General features: G+C 47.6%; 1 pseudogene; it reads left to right on the top strand.

Moving 5' to 3' along the window:
- The first annotated feature begins 5,805 nt into the window (after nt 1-5,805).
- Nucleotides 5,806-5,922, top strand: LOC136637150 (5S ribosomal RNA; annotated as a pseudogene).
- Nucleotides 5,923-17,693: the final 11,771 nt, after the last annotated feature.

Raw genomic sequence — 17,693 nt, 5'->3', positions numbered from 1 at the left:
TAGAAGCCTTCCATAAGAACATAAGAAGCGCCCCACTAGATCAGGCCATAGGCCCATCTAGTCCAGCTTCCTGTATCTCACAGTGGCCCACCAAATGCCTCAGGGAGCACACAAGACAACAAGAGACCAGCATCCTGGTGCCCTCCCTTGCATCTGGAATTCTGATACATAGCCCATTTCTAAAATCAGGACGTTGCACATACACATCATGGCTTGTAAACCATGATGGATTTTTCCTCCGGAAATTTGTCCAATCCCTTTTTAAATCCAATCTCCTCTGTGCAATTGGGAAATCTGATAAATCTGATAAATGCAGAGAGCTCCTTTCATGCTTATGCAGAATGCATGGAAGCTGGGGAAGGGGGTGGGCTGGCAAGTGTGATTGGTGGGCCGCTGTGAGATACAGGAAGCTGGACTACATGGGTCTATGGCCTGATCCAGTGGGGCTGTTCTTATGATCCCACTCTGTGCATTCAAGAAGGACAAAAGCATTCCCAGTCCTACCAGCTTTCCCTTCCTCTGCTCCATCATAGGGCATCAAGTGTGTAGGACAGTGTGCTTGACCAACTTGCTTTTCTGTCCTGCTAGAAATGCTTTTTAAAGGCCTGACCAAACATTTTATGCAAAAGTGTGCAACAGAGTCCCGAAGGCCTTGTTTCACCTAGAAGAGAGAAGCTATTTAGAATGGAGATGTAGCAGTGGGGGAGAGGCATCTATCCTTTCCCTGCTCACAGCTTCTTGCTCCTGATCCCCCAAATCACTTTTCCCCTTGCACAGTTTATCAGAGAATTCTTGACTTTCAGAGGAATGCCCCCCATATTTCTACATGAACCATGATCCGAACATACTTCCTGGCAGCACGGAAAAAAGATCCCAGCAACAGTCACCGGAAAAGACACCATGCTGGGACAAAGAGGGACCGTTGCTCTCCCCCACTAATGACAGGAGAACACTGCTTTAAGAGGTGCCCGTCTGCCTAGTCAGCAGGGTTATCCCGGTTATCAGGTTTTTGCAGGGTATCCGCCTTGTGAAATCACAGCAGCCAGAGGCAAGGCCAAGCGAGTTTAACTAGACTGTAAGACACGGGCAGTAACTGTCTCATTTTTAATCATTGTAACATCTGTTAGTTTTAGGCTCATTTTATTATTTTCTGCTCACTGCTGAGGCCATATCACTTCTCTGTAATGTCCTCTGGTAGAGGAAGGGCAGGCGTTCCTGACCCTTGGGGAAAGTCACTTCCACTACCAGGAGGCAGGGCCAATCATAGATGAAGTCTCCTCCTGCAGGGAGGCTGCTGGCGACTTCCTAGACCCCCTTTGGGCTTGTTTATCAAACCCCTTTTCTTACCATACACCCCCTGTGAACTGAAAGATCTCTGTATCTTGGCAAACTAGCCCTGAGACTCCTGCAACATCTGAGAAAACGTCCCAGCAGATAGAGACAGGCACCCTTGGCTGCTGGTACTCTGTCCCTTAACCCCAGTATGAGCTGCTTCTGTATCTCTCACGTGCAGTCAATTTGAGGACTTGCTAGTGCTGCTATTCCCTCTTTGGTGTCAGTGGGGTATGTGACTGTGTGTCTAAGATTCTTTGGTCTATCTTTGTACCAGTAAGGGTGGAGATCCAGAGATTAGCCCCAGGCTTCCTAAATATAGTGATTCAGCAAGGGCTCCAAGGAACAGAGAACTACATCTTCCCCTTGATTCTTGTCAGAGGCCGGTAGCATCAGTTAAGAGTAATCACCTGGAGAGAGAGGCAAACTCCACCACCCCAAGCAGGTGAAGTGCTTTTTAGCTCACCTAGGGCGTACTCCTTGCCTGTAGGCACTGTTCCAGTGGACTCCGACTGAAGTCTTGCATGCAGCTGGAACGTTTGGTCCTTTCTAGTTTCTTTCCTTTCTCACCCCCCAGCTTTCCCTGTTCTCCTTCCCCCAGTACTGCACAAAACCTCATTCTTTATTCCTTGGCCATTCTGGTAATCTCACTCATTACTCTGAGGGCGAAATCCTATCCTGCACTGGAACAGGCAAGCCAGGAGGCTGCCGCTGTATCCAGCACAGGATAGTGGCCATAAGCAGCTCAGCCAGAGATAAGGGGAAACATTTCCCCTTACCTCTGGGTAAGGGCTGCTGGCCCCAATGGGTTTCCTCGGACTTGCGCCACCTCTGGAAGCTGCTCTGTTCTGAAAGGGGGTTGGGATCTGGCATAACTGCCAGATCCCAGCCCTGCCACCCGCTCCCCACCCACCTGCCCCCAGGGCTGCCCACCGCCTGCCCTCCCCCCGCCCAAGAATGCCTGCCTCACTCCCTCCTCCTTCCTACCTCCCCCACACCTACCTTTCGTCCTTGTGTTGGCTTATCCAAGCCAATGCAAGGCCCTGGGAGGAGGCCTACGTGGAGGTCCTTCTTGGAGCACCGGCCTGGCTTCCTCCCAAGGAGGTGCAAACATGCTTTACGGCACGTTTGCAACCCTCCCAGGCTGGCCCAAGGGACTTGGGCCATCCTAACCACCAGTTAGGATTGTGCCCTAAGATACCAACATTTCCTGATTCACATCCCCTCCCCTTCTCCATTCCCTCCCCTATTCCTCCCCTTCTCCATCCTCCATTGAAGTGTGTTTATATACCCGTTTTCCTTCCAGGGATCTTCCCTTTCTCTTCTACTGGGACCTACTACCATTTAGCTACGTTTGTGTGTGTTGTGTTACATACTTTTTGAATTCCCCTTCCCTCTTACTGTACTTCTGTCCAATAAATTATGTTGTGCAGCCCTTATAGCTTTGTCTCTCCCATCCACATTCAGTGCCAGTACATTGAAGTGTGTCACAAGCCACTGCGCCTAGGTCCCTACGCATGTCCCCATATGTGCATGTGACATGTATCAGAGCATACTTGGCAACACCTTCTTTCTTTCTGATTTTAAGCATCAGGCACAGCCTGTTTTATTTGCAGTTTTTATGTCAAAATCCACTTGTTTGGGGTCTTTTTTCATACTGAAGAGGAAGAAACAAGAAGTGATATGTAAGGATTTCCAGGAATACCCTGTGGTGCTCCTTCCCCATTCCCATGGCGACCAAGAGTAGAAAAAATTATGAGAGAATACAGAGTTGAACCCTTTTGCTTAATCTATATAAGTCACAGAGTTCAAGTTTTCTTGGTGTGAAATTCAGCTGACCTTGATGCAGAGGTGTTTTTTTTTAATAATTTTTTTTTTTTTTGAGCACAAAGTATATACTGCTTTAGCACTGAGCCCTTTCTGCCATATGAACCTGTTTCAATGTTTGCCTTTTTCCTGGGGTGCGTAGAGGGCAGATTCTTTACTGTGTTGGAGACATCCTTCTCTTTGCCAAGCTCGAGGCGCCAAATTCAACAACCTTTCTTTTGGTAACTGGTAACTGATTTTTACTGCTGCGTTAAAATTTTGTCATGACTTTTCATTTTTGTGCAAACCTGCTGCTGTTTTCTACTATTTATAATTTAATTTTGTATACTGGATTTATGTTGCATTCATAAGCTAAGCTCTAAATAAAATAAAGATTGCTAGACTTAACATTCATGTTATCTGGACAATTTAAATTTTCTTCCCCGATACATATTCCCGTTGCCAAATGAAGTCACTGGGATCATTGTGCTGGTAGCTAAAAGTAAACTTCATCCTTAGTAATGCTATGAAATGTGCTGTCATTGCAGACCTTGAGTAGAACAGCTGCCTGTTCTCCAAAGTGCCTGAAATCCAAAATGCTCCATCTGTGAATGGAAGAGAAGCAAAGCTTTCCCCCCTCTTAAATGTGTGGTTCGTTCACTGTGTTAGTATTAATTACCATGGCAATGCTATCTGTGTCAGTGGGGCGATTTAACTTGCATGTTCCAAGGCAACTAATCTCAAGAGATGTGTGATGTGAAAGACCGGCACTTTGCAGCAATACTGTTGGCTTTGAGCCTGGGCAGTTGTGACTGTATGCTGTGACGGATAGTGCTACAAGGAATGGCTTCATATGGGACTGCCTCATTGCCCACGAGAGTTGTGTGCTGGATCGCAAATCTGCAAAGCCATAAATATTACTTCTGGGAGTAGCAAAAACACATTCAATTTAATTTCCCTACATCGCTACTAATACTATTTATCAGGCCTGCTAAACAGTATCGGTTCCTTTTAGGTGGACCCTTAAGCAAGAGCCCTGCAAGGGCCTCACCAATGACTGTGCTTTGGAAAGCATATGTACAGAACCATCGACCCACACCCTGTGACCTCAAACCAGGCAGCAGGCAGTGTTGACTGCCATGTCTCTTTAGGACACTGCACTTGTGCCAGGGCAACAGATCAACCAGCAGGTAGGACTTAGTTAAAGTCAGTATTTATTTGAAGTATTGGTAGTCCACCTTTCTACCCATATAGAACTTCAAAGCAGTTCACAACAAATGCCCAATCCTTACCAACTTTCTAGTGCCAATGAGGGTCCCTTGGTAAGGGAACAAACATCCCCTTATCTTGAGGAGAGCTCCATGACTGCTCCCCTCCCCCACTGCAGAATGCAGCACACACCCCATTGGCATGACTGCATCAGTGCTGGGAAACTGGATAGGATTGGGCCCTAAAACAGTAACCATTAATTAGCCCTAACATAAAAACATAAGAAGAGCCTTGCTAGATCAGACCAAGGACCCATCTAGTTCAGCTTCACAGTGTTTCACAGTGGCCTACCAGATGCCTCAGCGAGCACTCAAGATGCCCATTTCCTCTTGCCACTCCCTTGCATCTGGCATTGAGAGACAGACTACCTCTACAACCTGAACGTGACATACAGTCATCCTGACTTGTAACCTAATGGTGGCATTTCCTCCATAAATCGGTGCAATCCCCTTTTAAAACACTTCTCTTACTGAGGGCTTCTCTAAACATGACTACAAGATCTCATGTTCACCTTCAAGCCCAGTAGCATCTCCTACAAAGTGGCTGCCAGCCAATGACCAGTATGGGGAAGTGGGGCTTCTCCCCAATTTGGGCTGCAGACCTGAGAGCTCCTTCCCATCACGGGAAGTGGCTGGAACAGAAAATAGGGACTAAACAGGAACAGGGACCGGGAAATCAGGGGCATTCTTGATAAATAGGGACAATGGGAAAGAGAATGTGTGTAATACTGAAGGGAGTTTAATTAAATAAGTGGGATGGTTTGGAAACACACAGCAGAGGACTTCATTGTTTAAGAAGGCACAGATGAATCATATTGTGTAAAAATACATTTTAAAATCCTTGTACACTGAGTCTCAAATTAGCATTCTTTTTGGAAAGCATAATTAGGCCTAATTAGACTTGCATTGGCTGAATCTGGGCAGAAGACCAAGACCAAGAAGCACCAATAATACCATCTTCCAAGTCACATCTCTAAACGTCTTTCAGCCTTGCCTTTCTGCATGGCCTGTGTGCACGGACACATGCCGCTTAAAACTCGGAAGTGTAAACCAGCGAACACTATCAAGTTGTTGGGCAAAATCCACTGGAGAAGTCGGAGCCCTCTTGCACTGAGTGGGACTGTGCAAAAGGGGTGGGGTGTTAAAGCCCAATCCTATGCTTGTCTACTCAGAAGTAAGTCCCATTATAGTCAATGGAGCTTACTCCTAGGTAAGTGTGGATCTGATTGCAGCCTAAGTGGACCGTACCCATCAGCTGTATTCATTATTTCTTAATTGCCCCTTTCCAATCTCCATCTAAGCCCTTTATTTTGCGTATCTGATCAGATCAAACTCCTGCCGGCTGTCATTCTTTCAGGAGGATAAATGTTGTTGCCTTTCTAAATAGGTATCCCAAATGGGCAGCAACTGTTACCCTGCACATGCCCGATTTCGTCTGATCTCGGAAGCTAAGCAGGGTCAGGCCCGGTTAGTACTTGGATGGGAGACCGCCGGGGAATACCGGGTGCTGTAGGCTTATACCATGGTCTTTCGAGACTGAAGGTTGCCAACCTCACCTTAAAAATACATTGAATATTTATGGCCTCGCCCTAGAAAATTAGCAGACTTGCTGGGCTGTACACATGAATTTGGGCGTGATCCACGAATGCTTTCCCACACACACAATCCACAGATACTTCTGAAGTCTACGTGAACAAAGTGCTCACAACCCTGACATACTACAAAGTGCCCATCATGATGTTGGGCAGTATATGTGGGGAAGGAGAACTGAACTCAGCAGTGGAGGACAGCTTTTTGCCTTCACTATCCCTGGGTGAACACCTCCCAATGGTATTTCTTGATTTTTATTATTGATTTTAGGGATTTGTAACCTCTCAAGGCAACTAGTCTCTATCACGGTAAAATAATAGTGTAACGATCATTGGGTGATGCTCTTCCCCCAGGATGAGGCTTCTCTTCACTGAGCTGGAAGGTTCTGTTTGGCCCATTGCTCTGCCTTGCTAGGTTGACCGAGAGGAGGGGGGAGGGAGAAATGGCAGCTGGACAGAGCCTGTTGTTAGGAAGAGTTCTACACTTCTTCTACATTTATGCTGTCTACACCCGCAGACAGCATAAATGGTTAAAAAAGATAATGTAAAATGGCACCCCCTCCTGCCACCGTCAAAGTGTGGTGAGCCACCCATTTTGGAACATTTGAAGAATCTCAGATTGAGCCCCCGAATCACTCTTTGCTCCCCCCCCCGTCCAAAAACAGTCCCTCCAGCAAGCCCACCTTCTGTCCAAGATCATTTGAAAAGAATTTTGACTCGAAACTAGTAGGATTTTGTAGTAAGCCATTAAAGCTTCAGTGCCAGCACAAATCCTTCCTCTGCTTTATGATGAGCAGAAGCAGAAAACAATTATGCAGGCTGAATTTAATTGTCGTGATTTGAATGGGGTGCAGAGTTCAGCTTTATAAAATATTGGCATTTGCTTTTGCCTATGCGTGTTTTTCTGGAAAAATACACGTTTCTTTTCACATAAAATTATAAAGCCTAACAGAACATGTAGCTTTTGGCAGTGTGAACCCCACCAGATCCACTGTGCCTAGTCTATGGCTGAAACTGTGATGGGGATCAAAGGCAGTAGATGGTGTGTATGTGTGCTCCTTTTGCAGTTGTGAATGTGTAAGAGTTTCCTCACTGAGTGCAAGCATGAAACCCATGTGTGTCGCACTGATTTTATCCACTGAGTGCAGGCACTTCACTCAATCAAGACCCACAGTGGGGATAAGGAGACTCTTGTGCCTGTCCCATTATAATAATCACTGCAGACATTGTATCTGCAACTGAGGAAACCAAAGAATGATTTCGCGGGAGGTGCAGGCCACATGCTGTTGTGTCCACCCACCGTCCCCCCTACTCCCCTGAATTAGGATGCAAGGCCAGCTACCTGCAGCCACAGCACATACACCCAATAATACCAACCAGAGCAGCATCTGTGCAGTGAACACATCTAAGAAACACGAGTCCAACTTCATTTGGGCAGGCTCTAGGAGATGGAGCCAGAGTTGTGGACTGTAGTGCCTCTAAAAATACACTCGAAACACACCCAGTCATAAAATCTGTCTAAAACGCACACCTGGTGCTGTCTGCCATCTTCTTCCAAACAGTTGGCAGGTGTGAGCCGGCCTTTGCTGCAATAAACATCACACTCTAGCTCCGCCTGGGCTGTGTGTTCCTTCCATGCTTGATGATGATGATGATGATGGATAAATGAGTTCGGCTAAGATATATAATGTGGCCTTTGTTTTTTTCATTTACAGAACAAGCAGAGAGTGTTAACGTTCTCGTTATGCCTCCGTTAGGCTGAGCCAAAGGCTGATATCTGCTGCCCCAGGCAGCAAACAAACTTATAATCTAATTCCCACATTTTTTACACTCCCCTGTATGAAGATGTGTATATTATTCATATCCATTTTGAAACAATTATGTATAATTCATGATTTCACTGAATCATGTTCCAGTTTGTGTACTATTCAACCATAATGAATAATGTATTTATGTTGTTTATCTTTATGATATTTATCACTGTCGTGAAGAAGACATATTTGTCCCAAAGCATTTTTTGGGTGTGGGGCTCTCCAGCCATCAAGCTCTCTAGCCTGGAGGGCCTTCCCATGTTGCCTCAGATTGCCTTCAGAAGAGGAGGGGGTTGCCGCAGGACAGCATCCTCAAGTTACTCCCACCTCCAACTGGCTGTGGAGTCAGAGTCCTCAGCCCTACACATCCTGCGGCTACTGCCTTGCACTTGCACTAAGAACATAAGAACAGCCCCACTGAATCAGGCCATAGGCCCATCTAGTCCAGCTTCCTGTATCTCACAGCGGCCCACTGACGGAATCCTTTATACTGGGGCCTGCCCTATGGGCACATGTAGCCCCATCCCCTTTCCACTCCAGAATCTGCCTCCATAGTATTCACTGTTGCCCCAGCAGCTAAAAAGCCTGCCTTGGAAGAGCCATAAATAATCACAGAACCTGCCAGTGGTCCACCTACTGGCGGCAGTGCTCACTGTGGGTTGAGCAACTGGTTTGATAACAGTGTGCTATTCCATTGTCTAGGTGACAGTCTATCCTGGCATGGGGCTGAATAGCTGAATATAGTAGTTGGCATTTGCATACACCTTCCCAGGGGGGGCTTGGTGGGCTCAAGAATGAGGAAGGCTACTGAAAAAACTCCACAGTCAGGGAATTAGAGGGCAGGTCCTCCCCTGGATTGAGACCTGACTGAAGACCAGGAAGCAGAGAGTGGGTGTCAATGGGCAATTTTCACAATGGAGAGAGGTGAAAGGTGGTGTGCCCCAAGGATCTGTCATGGGACCAGTGCTTTTCAGCCTCTTCATAAATGACCTGGAGACAGGGGTGAGCAGTGAGGTGGCTAAGTTTGCAGACGACACCAAACTTTTCCAAGTGGTGAAGACCAGAAGTGATTGTGAGGAGCTCCAAAAGGATCTCTCCAGACTGGCAGAATGGGCAGCAAAATGGCAGATGCGCTTCAATGTCAGTAAGTGTAAAGTCATGCACATTGGGGCAAAAAATCAAAACTTCACATATAGGCTGATGGGTTCTGAGCTGTCTGTGACAGATCAGGAGAGAGATCTTGGGGTGGTGGTGGACAGGTCGATGAAAGTGTCGACCCAATGTGCGGCGGCAGTGAAGAAGGCCAATTCTATGCTTGGGATCATTAGGAAGCGTATTGAGAACAAAACGGCTAATATTATAATGCCATTGTACAAATCTATGGTAAGGCCACACCTGGAGTATTTTGTCCAGTTCTGGTCGCCATATCTCAAAAAGGTTATAGTGGAAATGGAAAAGGTGCAAAAGAGAGCAACTAAGATGATTACTGGGCTGGGGCACCTTCTTTATGAGGAAAGGCTACGGCGTTTGGGCCTCTTCAGTCTAGAAAGGAGATGCCTGAGGGGGGACATGATTGAGACATACAAAATTACACATGGGAAGGATAATGTGGATAGAGAGATGCTCTTTACACTCTCACATAACACCAGAACCAGGGGACATCCACTAAAATTGAGTGTTGGAAGAGTTAGAACAGACAAAAGAAAATATTTCTTTACTCAGCGTGTGGTTGGTCTGTGGAACTCCTTGCCACAGGATGTGGTGATGGCATCTGGCCTGGATGCCTTTAAAAGGGGATTGGACAAGTTTCTGGAGGAAAAATCCATTACAGGTTACAAGCCATGATGTGTATGTGCAAGCTCCTGATTTTAGAAATGTGCTATGTCAGATGCAAGGGAGGGCACCAGGATGCAGGTCTCTTGTTACCTGGTGTGCTTCCTGGGGCATTTGGTGGGGCCGCTGTGAGATACAGGAAGCTGGACTAGATGGGCCTATGGCCTGATCCAGTGGGGCTGTTCTTATGTTCTTATGAGATTGGGCATTCCCATTTAGTGTAAATTATATTCTCCATCCAGCATCAGTTTGAGATTTCTAATAATTGCAGTACAAGCATGGAAGCCAATTCCCACATCTAGTATACGGTGTCTGTACCTGGTTTAAAAACAAAAGACCAGCACAACTGGTCTCTTTGGGCCTCTTCAGTCTAGAAAAGAGGAGCCTGAGGGGGGACATGATTAAGACATACAAAATCATGCAGGAGATTGACAGAGTACATAGACAGACACTCTTTTCCCTCTCACACAACACCAGAACCAGGGGAAATCCATGAAAGTTGAGTGTTGGGAGAGTTAGGACAGACAGAAGAAAATACTTCCTTACCCAGCGTGTAATTAGTATGTGGAACTCTTTGCCACAGGAAGTAATGATGGCATCTTGCCTGGATGCCTTTAGGAGGGGATTAGACAAATTTCTGGAGGAAAAGTTCATTACGGGTTACAAGTCATAGTAGGTATGTGCAAGCTCTTTGTTTTAGAGGCAGGCTGCCTCTGATTGCCAGATGCAGGGGAGGGCACCAGGACGCAGATTGTGTCTGTTGTGCTCCTTGGGGCTTTTGGTGGGCCACTGTGAGATCCAGGAAGCTGGACTAGATGGGCCTTTGGCCTGATCCAGCAGGGCTCTTCTTATGTTCTTAACTATTTGCACATAGAACAACACTCATCTTTTCACACATCTTTGCCCTTGGAATTGACTGTGTTAATTGATTGTAAATTGATTGTTTCACTCTTGAGGCCTCCAGCTCAGAGCAGTGGCTATGAAATTCTGTGGAACAACATCCACTGAAACCATAACATGCTAGCTTTCTACATTCAGGCATTTTTTTATTTTTGCACAGAGGAGTTTTCTCATCATGTGAGAGTTTTCTCATCAGAAGTTTCCCCATTCGCAGTTAAATTAAATTGAATTAAAACATTTCGCAAACCTGGCTTACCAGCTCAGCAGCTGGTCCAATCCCTGAAGCCATACGGCTACCTGGTGGAGCAACAGCTTTTAATACGCAAGGTTCTCGGTTAATTTTTCTCATATCTCTAGGTACGACTGAGAAACACCTGTCGCCAAAAAAGGGCAGGGATGAGCGGTGGGTGGGGAGGCAGGTGAGGCAGAGTCCTTTGAAAAGCACCACCGCCATGTGTGGTCCTCAAGCACTTCACAGCCTACACGCTCTGCAGCTAGGGAAGCAGAGGGGCTACAATTGAGCTGTGAACCAGCAAGCCATGGGAAGCTTGCTGTCCTTGGTTCTGCGCATGGGTTGCGAGTGCTTGGGTGCCTCATACAGGAGTGGTGCTTTTCAAAGGACTTTGGTGGGGAGGCTCTGACTCACCTGCCTCCCCACCCACCACACGTCGCTGGTGGAGAGCCACTGAGCCAGAGGAATCAAGGACCCGAGTTGGTATTAAGCAGCTTCCATGGCTTGCTGGTTCATAGCTCAGTCGTAGCCCTGCTGCTTCCCTGGCTGCTATGGGGGGGGGGCTTCTCTCCCATGTGACTTCCTTAAGCCACTCCAAAAGGTTCTGGGAGTACATTTGGAGGCTGTGTGATACCCCCTTCCCCCTAACGAACAACCAGATCCATTTGGCAGGGAACACCCCAAGCTGCATTGACCAGCTTGCAGGTGACGAAACCGTCTTTTCCCCTTGACCCCTTGGCAAGTGCCCTGCTGCCGTCGCTGCTTTTGGCATTCAACCCTGAGCCAGTTGTTTGGGGAGGGCCGTTCTTTTCTGACCTCCTTCAGTGGCTTTGAACAGAGAGCGGCTGCTATGCCAAATCTCCATGGGAAAGGAGGCGTTTCAACTGGCTGTCTCCTTGTAAAGCTGCAGCTGCTCCACCTGCTCGTGTGAGCAAAGGGGGAGAAGGACGTTCCGAGCTCCAGAGTGGCCCGTAGAATCGCTGACGAACTTGGCAGAAGGAGGACAAAAGCTCCGGGAAGGCAGGCGGCACACGCTACAAACTGTGGGCAGTTCACAGCCTCCTAAAATGGAGAAAGGGAGCCCATGGCTCATACTCGCCTCTTTCTTCTCCCATCATTAGACCACGTCCCATATACTCCTATTGTCCCAGTGACAGTCCCTGCTTTTTGGCTCTCGTTCTCAATCGTTTACCGTCAAGGATGCCTTGCAGTATGAGCTGTCATTCTTCAGGGTTTAGCTCCCTTGCCAAGGTCTTAAGCAGCCCCATCTTAACCTGCGCTGGAACACTGGCTGCCCCATATCCAATGCAGGGTTGAGGCTGGTTGCGGTTCAGCCTGGGGCAAGGGGAATTCATTCCCCTGACCCCGGGTAATGCCGCAGCAGCCCCAATGGGGCTCCCTCCTTTAGGAGGTGGCACAGATCTGAGTAGCCCGGAGCTGCTCCGGGTCACCCAGGACTAGGGTTAGGATCTGGCACTTGTGCTAGATCCTGAACCCACCCCCTACTTGGCCAGGGCCTGCCCGTAGGCCAGCCTGACTCAGCCGATGTGGCCTTACCTCTTATGCTGGTCCTGCAGGCTTGAGTCGGCCTTTGGAAGCCAGTCTTCTTCCTCACTCGGTGGTGCAAACATGCCTTATAGCACATTTGTAACACCCCAGAGCTGGCACAAAGGACTTGTGCCAGCCCATCCCAGGGGCTGGATTGTGCCCTAAGTCACCTAGATGGATGCATCTTGTCTATGGTGCACAACCCTGTAAATGTATGTTCATGGACATTAGAAGCCAAACTAGGATGCTGCATGTTCCGCTTCTTTTCGAAGCAACCATGAAGGTGAATTGGATTGGGGTCACTGTTTGCACCAGATTCTGGGGGCTCTCAGGCAAAGCCATCTGCTGGGCCCCCCACCATGCTCTGGAATGCACTTGCAAAAACACTACCCTCCTCTGGTGCTGTTTGGACACCCCCTTTCTCAACACTCCCCATGGTGCTGAGAGAAGAACAACTCAAACTGGCCCTGAACTGATGGTAAAATGGGGCTGACTTGACTGAGCAGCAGCACTGGAAAGGTGGGGAACAGTGCCCCTCACAGTACCCCATGGTAGGGCCTCGAAGGAAGTCCGGTTACAGTTGGGGTAGATTGGAGAAAGCAGCAACAGTGTGTTGGTCAGTTCCCCCACTGCCTGCTGGCTACTCTGAGCTTAAGGAATCAGCTGGATGGGCCCTGGGGCTGGGGCACCTTCCTTACGAGGAAAAGCTACGGCGTTCGGGCCTCTTCAGCCTAGAAAAGAGACGCCTGAGGGGGGACATGATTGAGACATACAAAATTATGCAGGGGATAGACAGAGTGGATAGGGAGATGCTCTTTACATTCTCACATAATACCAGAACCAGGGGACATCCACTCAAATTGAGTTAGAACAGACAAGAGAAAATATTTCTTTACTCAGTGTGTGGTTGGTCTGTGAAACTCCTTGCCACAGGATGTGGTGACGGCATCTGGCCTGGACGCCTTTAAAAGGGGATTGGACAAGTTTCTGGAGGAAAAATCCATTACAGGTTACAAGCCATGATGTGTATGTGCAACCTCCTGATTTTAGAAATGGGTTATGTCAGAATGCCAGATGCAAGGGAGGGCACCAGGATGAGGTTATCTGGTGTGCTCCCTGGGGCATTTGGTGGGCCGCTGTGAGATACAGGAAGCTGGACTAGATGGGCCTATGGCCTGATCCAGTGGGGCTGTTCTTATGTTCTTAACTACAATTCCCAGAATGCCTTGCAGGTCTCTTGTTATCTGGTGTGCTCCCTGGGGCATTTGGTGGGCCGCTGTGAGATACAGGAAGCTAGACTAGATGGGCCTATGGCCTGATCCAGTGGGGCTGTTCTTATGTTCTTAACTACAATTCCCAGGAGGCCTTGCAGGTCTCTTGTTATCTGGTGTGCTCCCTGGGGCATTTGGTGGGCCGCTGTGAGATACAGGAAGCTGGATTAGATGGGCCTATGGCCTGATCCAGTGGGGCTTTTCTTATGTTCTTAACTACAATTCCCAGAATGCCTTGCAGGTCTTGTTATCTGGTGTGCTCCCTGGGGCATTTGGTGGGCCGCTGTGAGATACAGGAAGCTGGACTAGATGGCCTATGGCCTGATCCACTGGGGCTGTTCTTATGTTCTGAGCCCCCTCTTGTCAATCACTGACATTACTCATGTTTGGGGTAATGGTGCAGGGAAGGGAGTCTCATCTCTTTCCTCCCTCACTGCTGAATTTGTGCTCATAGGTTTTTCCTTTGCTGTTAATTACAACTTCAGGAACCAATTTGGATCAGGACTGGTATGGGGGGAAGGAGTTAGACCCTCCCACTCCCATGCCACGGCTCAGATTCACAGTGGGTCATCCCTTGCAGCTGCTTAACTCCCAGAACACCTGCATCACCTCCAGTTTGGCCTTGAGGGACCAGGTGGCGTGACCCCTCTCCCACACCCAGTGGAACTTGAGCCAGAAGCTGCCAGTTTTTGGCCTCTACTTTACATCTTGCACCCTGTCTGTGGTGGATCAAACATTTGTTCTTCTGTTTCCTCTTTAAAAAAAAATCAGTGTTTGAAAACGGTCTGGCTCATTTTATTGGTGCTTTCTGGCATGGCTGCTGTTGTTTTAAAACTCCATCTTGCTTGCGTGGCTGTCGGCCTTGATTCGTAGCAACATTTATTTAATAAGCCGGGAATAACAACATGCAAGGGGAAAGAGGAGATTGAAACGATCTTGCTGCCAGGTGGCATTCCGTGGCTTATCCTGGTGCCTGCCCCTTTGTCCGACCCCAGGATGGATCAGCAAAGCTTTTTAATTCAAGTCTGTAAGCAGGATGATCACCCCTTGCTTAGCTGGCCAGTGGCTCCCATGCTAGCAGTCTGCTGTGCAGGGATATATCATCTGAAAGGCCAAACCATCTTAGGAGAGATAAAGAAACTGAGACACCACAGAGCTTCCTTGTTACCTCCTCAGACCTCCTAATCATCCTTCCAGAATCTGACATTGCTGTGCAGTGGGGGTGGAAGAGCAGTACAGAGGCAAGCTCTGGTGATCAACTCAGTATCAATAAGGACCAATAACTTCCCAAGCCTCTTTTCCTCCAGTGTTCCCATTGTTTCAACCCACGCATTTGCAGTATTAGAACACATGAGCAAGCTTTGGGGCTTTGGGCATCTGGGGGAATCTCAGCTTTCATTTTTGAAATCAAGTTTCTAGCCCTCTTTGTTCAGAGAAAAACTTGGAAATATATAGGCTGGGGTCTGTGAAAATATTTATAAACAAAATGAGGGCATCATTGATAAGGGTATGAGGCTCCAGGGTCTCACATTGTTCCCCATTCTCCTTTCTTGGGATTACTATTTCCTGTCTCTCTCCCACCTGTATCCACACACTGCTGTCTTTCAGCTCTTCTTTCAAATGGTTTCTCAAGGATTTAACAGATGAGGTAGACAACTTAAGTATTGAACTGGCACTTGATTTTCAGTTTAATCACCGTTGAATTGCTGGGGTGGGGGTATAAGTTCCATAGTCAGTATATCCTAGGCACCTATCTATCCCACCTCTTCAGCCTTTTGCGGATGGGCTTCAGGCTATAGCCGCGCCTGGGTTGTATTAATCCCTCCATTAACAAAAACTACCTGCATATAGAAAATTCAGTCTGGTCTAGAACCCTGCTCTTCGGCCTGCTCTCATCCAAGCTCCAAGACAGGCTGCAGCAGGGTGGTTCAGTTCAGACAGGGGCAAGTGACAAGTGGAGAGCCAGAGGCAGGAGGTGCGGTTGACAAGGGGCCAGAGTCAGGCCCCAGGTCAGGCAGGTGTGTGCACCTCCTGATAGTCAGACGGTGAGATGAGATAAGGCTTCTCAATGCAGGAGATAGCTCAGTTGAAGGAGCCTGCCCGGGGGCAGAGATTCAATAGGGCCTAATGCATCCACATGCTATTTGTGGTCAGCTGCCACTGCAGCCTGAAGGACAACCTTGTCTCCACAAAATCTAATCTATCTGGCTAGCTGAAGGGCTTTATTGCCAAAGGAAAGGGTCAGGGATGGCCTGCTGGAAGTGGCAGTGCAAGATTAATGCACACACTCAGGTGCTCTAGCCATGCTTACTTTCCACATGCAGGGCTTTTCTGCACTCTGCCGTAGCAGTGTCCCAGGAAGGTTGACCATGCGATACTTCCAAATATGTAGCTTACCTCTAAGGAACTCCATTGCTGGAGCAGAGGAGCAGAGCCTGTATAGCCCCAGCGTCATATCTGAAAGCGCCCTACAGGTAGACCACAGCTGCAATACAAGGACATCTGCAAGAGGGATCTGAAGGCCTTAGGAGTGGACCTCAACAGGTGGGAAACCCTGGCCTCTGAGCAGCCCGCTTGGAGGCAGGCTGTGCAGCATGGCCTTTCCCAGTTTGAAGAGACACTTGGCCAACAGTCTGAGGCAAAGAGGCAAAGAAGGAAGGCCCATAGCCAGGGAGACAGACCAGGGACAGACTGCACTTGCTCCCAATGTGGAAGGGATTGTCACTCCCGGATTGGCCTTTTCAGCCACACTAGACGCTGTGCCAGAACCACCTTTCAGAGCGCGATACCATAGTCTCTCGAGACTGAAGGTTGCCAACAACATATCTGAAGACTGGCATCTTGGAAAACATTGAAATCTCCTCCCAAGCACGTAGCTTCTGTCCTTGCCACCCTCTGTCTGTGCCCTGTGACCATTCATTTTCCACCTCCAAATCTGGAAAGTAGAAGTGAGTGAGAAGTTTAGGTCCTTAGCATTCCCAGCAATCATCCGCTTCAAGGTTTAAGTACAATAATCTCATGTGTCACTTATAATTGGCTTAACTGTCATTATTATTTTTTTTTCAGCTGTCAATGTTTTCAACAATGGCCATGGAGAAAAACAACAACAACAACGGTTCAGGCAGCTCAGATTTCAGAAAGCCAGTTAATGGAGCAAATATATCTGGTGATTATTCACACACTGTTTTCTGATGCAAAAACCTATACCCAGCTCTCTCTGCCCTGGGTCCATAAAATGTATGTTTGCCCCATAACAGGAGGCTGAGGCAGGAAGAATTACGATTAACAGATGCCATCTGGGCAGGTTAAGACTGTCATTCTCCCTCGTTTTGAGCCAGAACTATTATTCCGACTCACAAAAGTGTAACCAACCTTTGCAGGCAACATAGAGGCATCCTGATTCACCCCACCTGCAGCAGCATCTGATAAGACCCTGTAACAAGGTATACAGTGTCATAAAAGTGATGCAGTACACAGAGCATCCATTGGCCATCTGTATGCAGATTAGTGAGGACTCCAATAAGATTAGCCCTTGCCTATAGCCTATAATCTTAAAATTGTTGCATATAGACCCAAAATCAGCATTCCCCCCCCCCCCAACAACCTTAATGCATACCACAGACATTTGAAGAGAGGATTTTAAAAGGCCGGAAATGCATTCCATGCTGTCTAAAGCAGCCCTTCTCAACGATGGGTTTCATGTTTCATTTCCAGCTAATTTTTGCATCTCCTCTGCAGAATTAAACTGCTGAGATGCTCATGGATTTTATCTGCTGGCAGTAGAAATGCCAGCTTTATATTCATTTTTTTTTTTTAATCAAGACTTATCTTACTACAGAATAAAGGTTGGGACGTTACCCTCCATAAACTTTTTTTCCCACTAAAATATTAATCTGCAGGCTGATGTGCTGCTTTGTTTTTATGCATGTTTTTATGGGGTGCCCAAAACATCTAGCAGATTATTAAAGGCCAAGGGCGTTTTCCACAAATGCGCCTTATTAAACCAGTCTGAATTCTGGAACTCAGAAAGCTGCTTATCTCTTTCCTGAGGCTTAGACAATGCAAATGTCCTTTAATTATTAAAGGAACCAAATGATCACTTG

Source organism: Tiliqua scincoides, chromosome 1 (assembly GCF_035046505.1).
Source record: "Tiliqua scincoides isolate rTilSci1 chromosome 1, rTilSci1.hap2, whole genome shotgun sequence".
NCBI lineage: Eukaryota > Metazoa > Chordata > Lepidosauria > Squamata > Scincidae > Tiliqua > Tiliqua scincoides.
The sequence above is the reverse complement of the archived record's forward strand: the minus strand, read 5'-3'. Positions and strand labels throughout refer to the sequence as shown.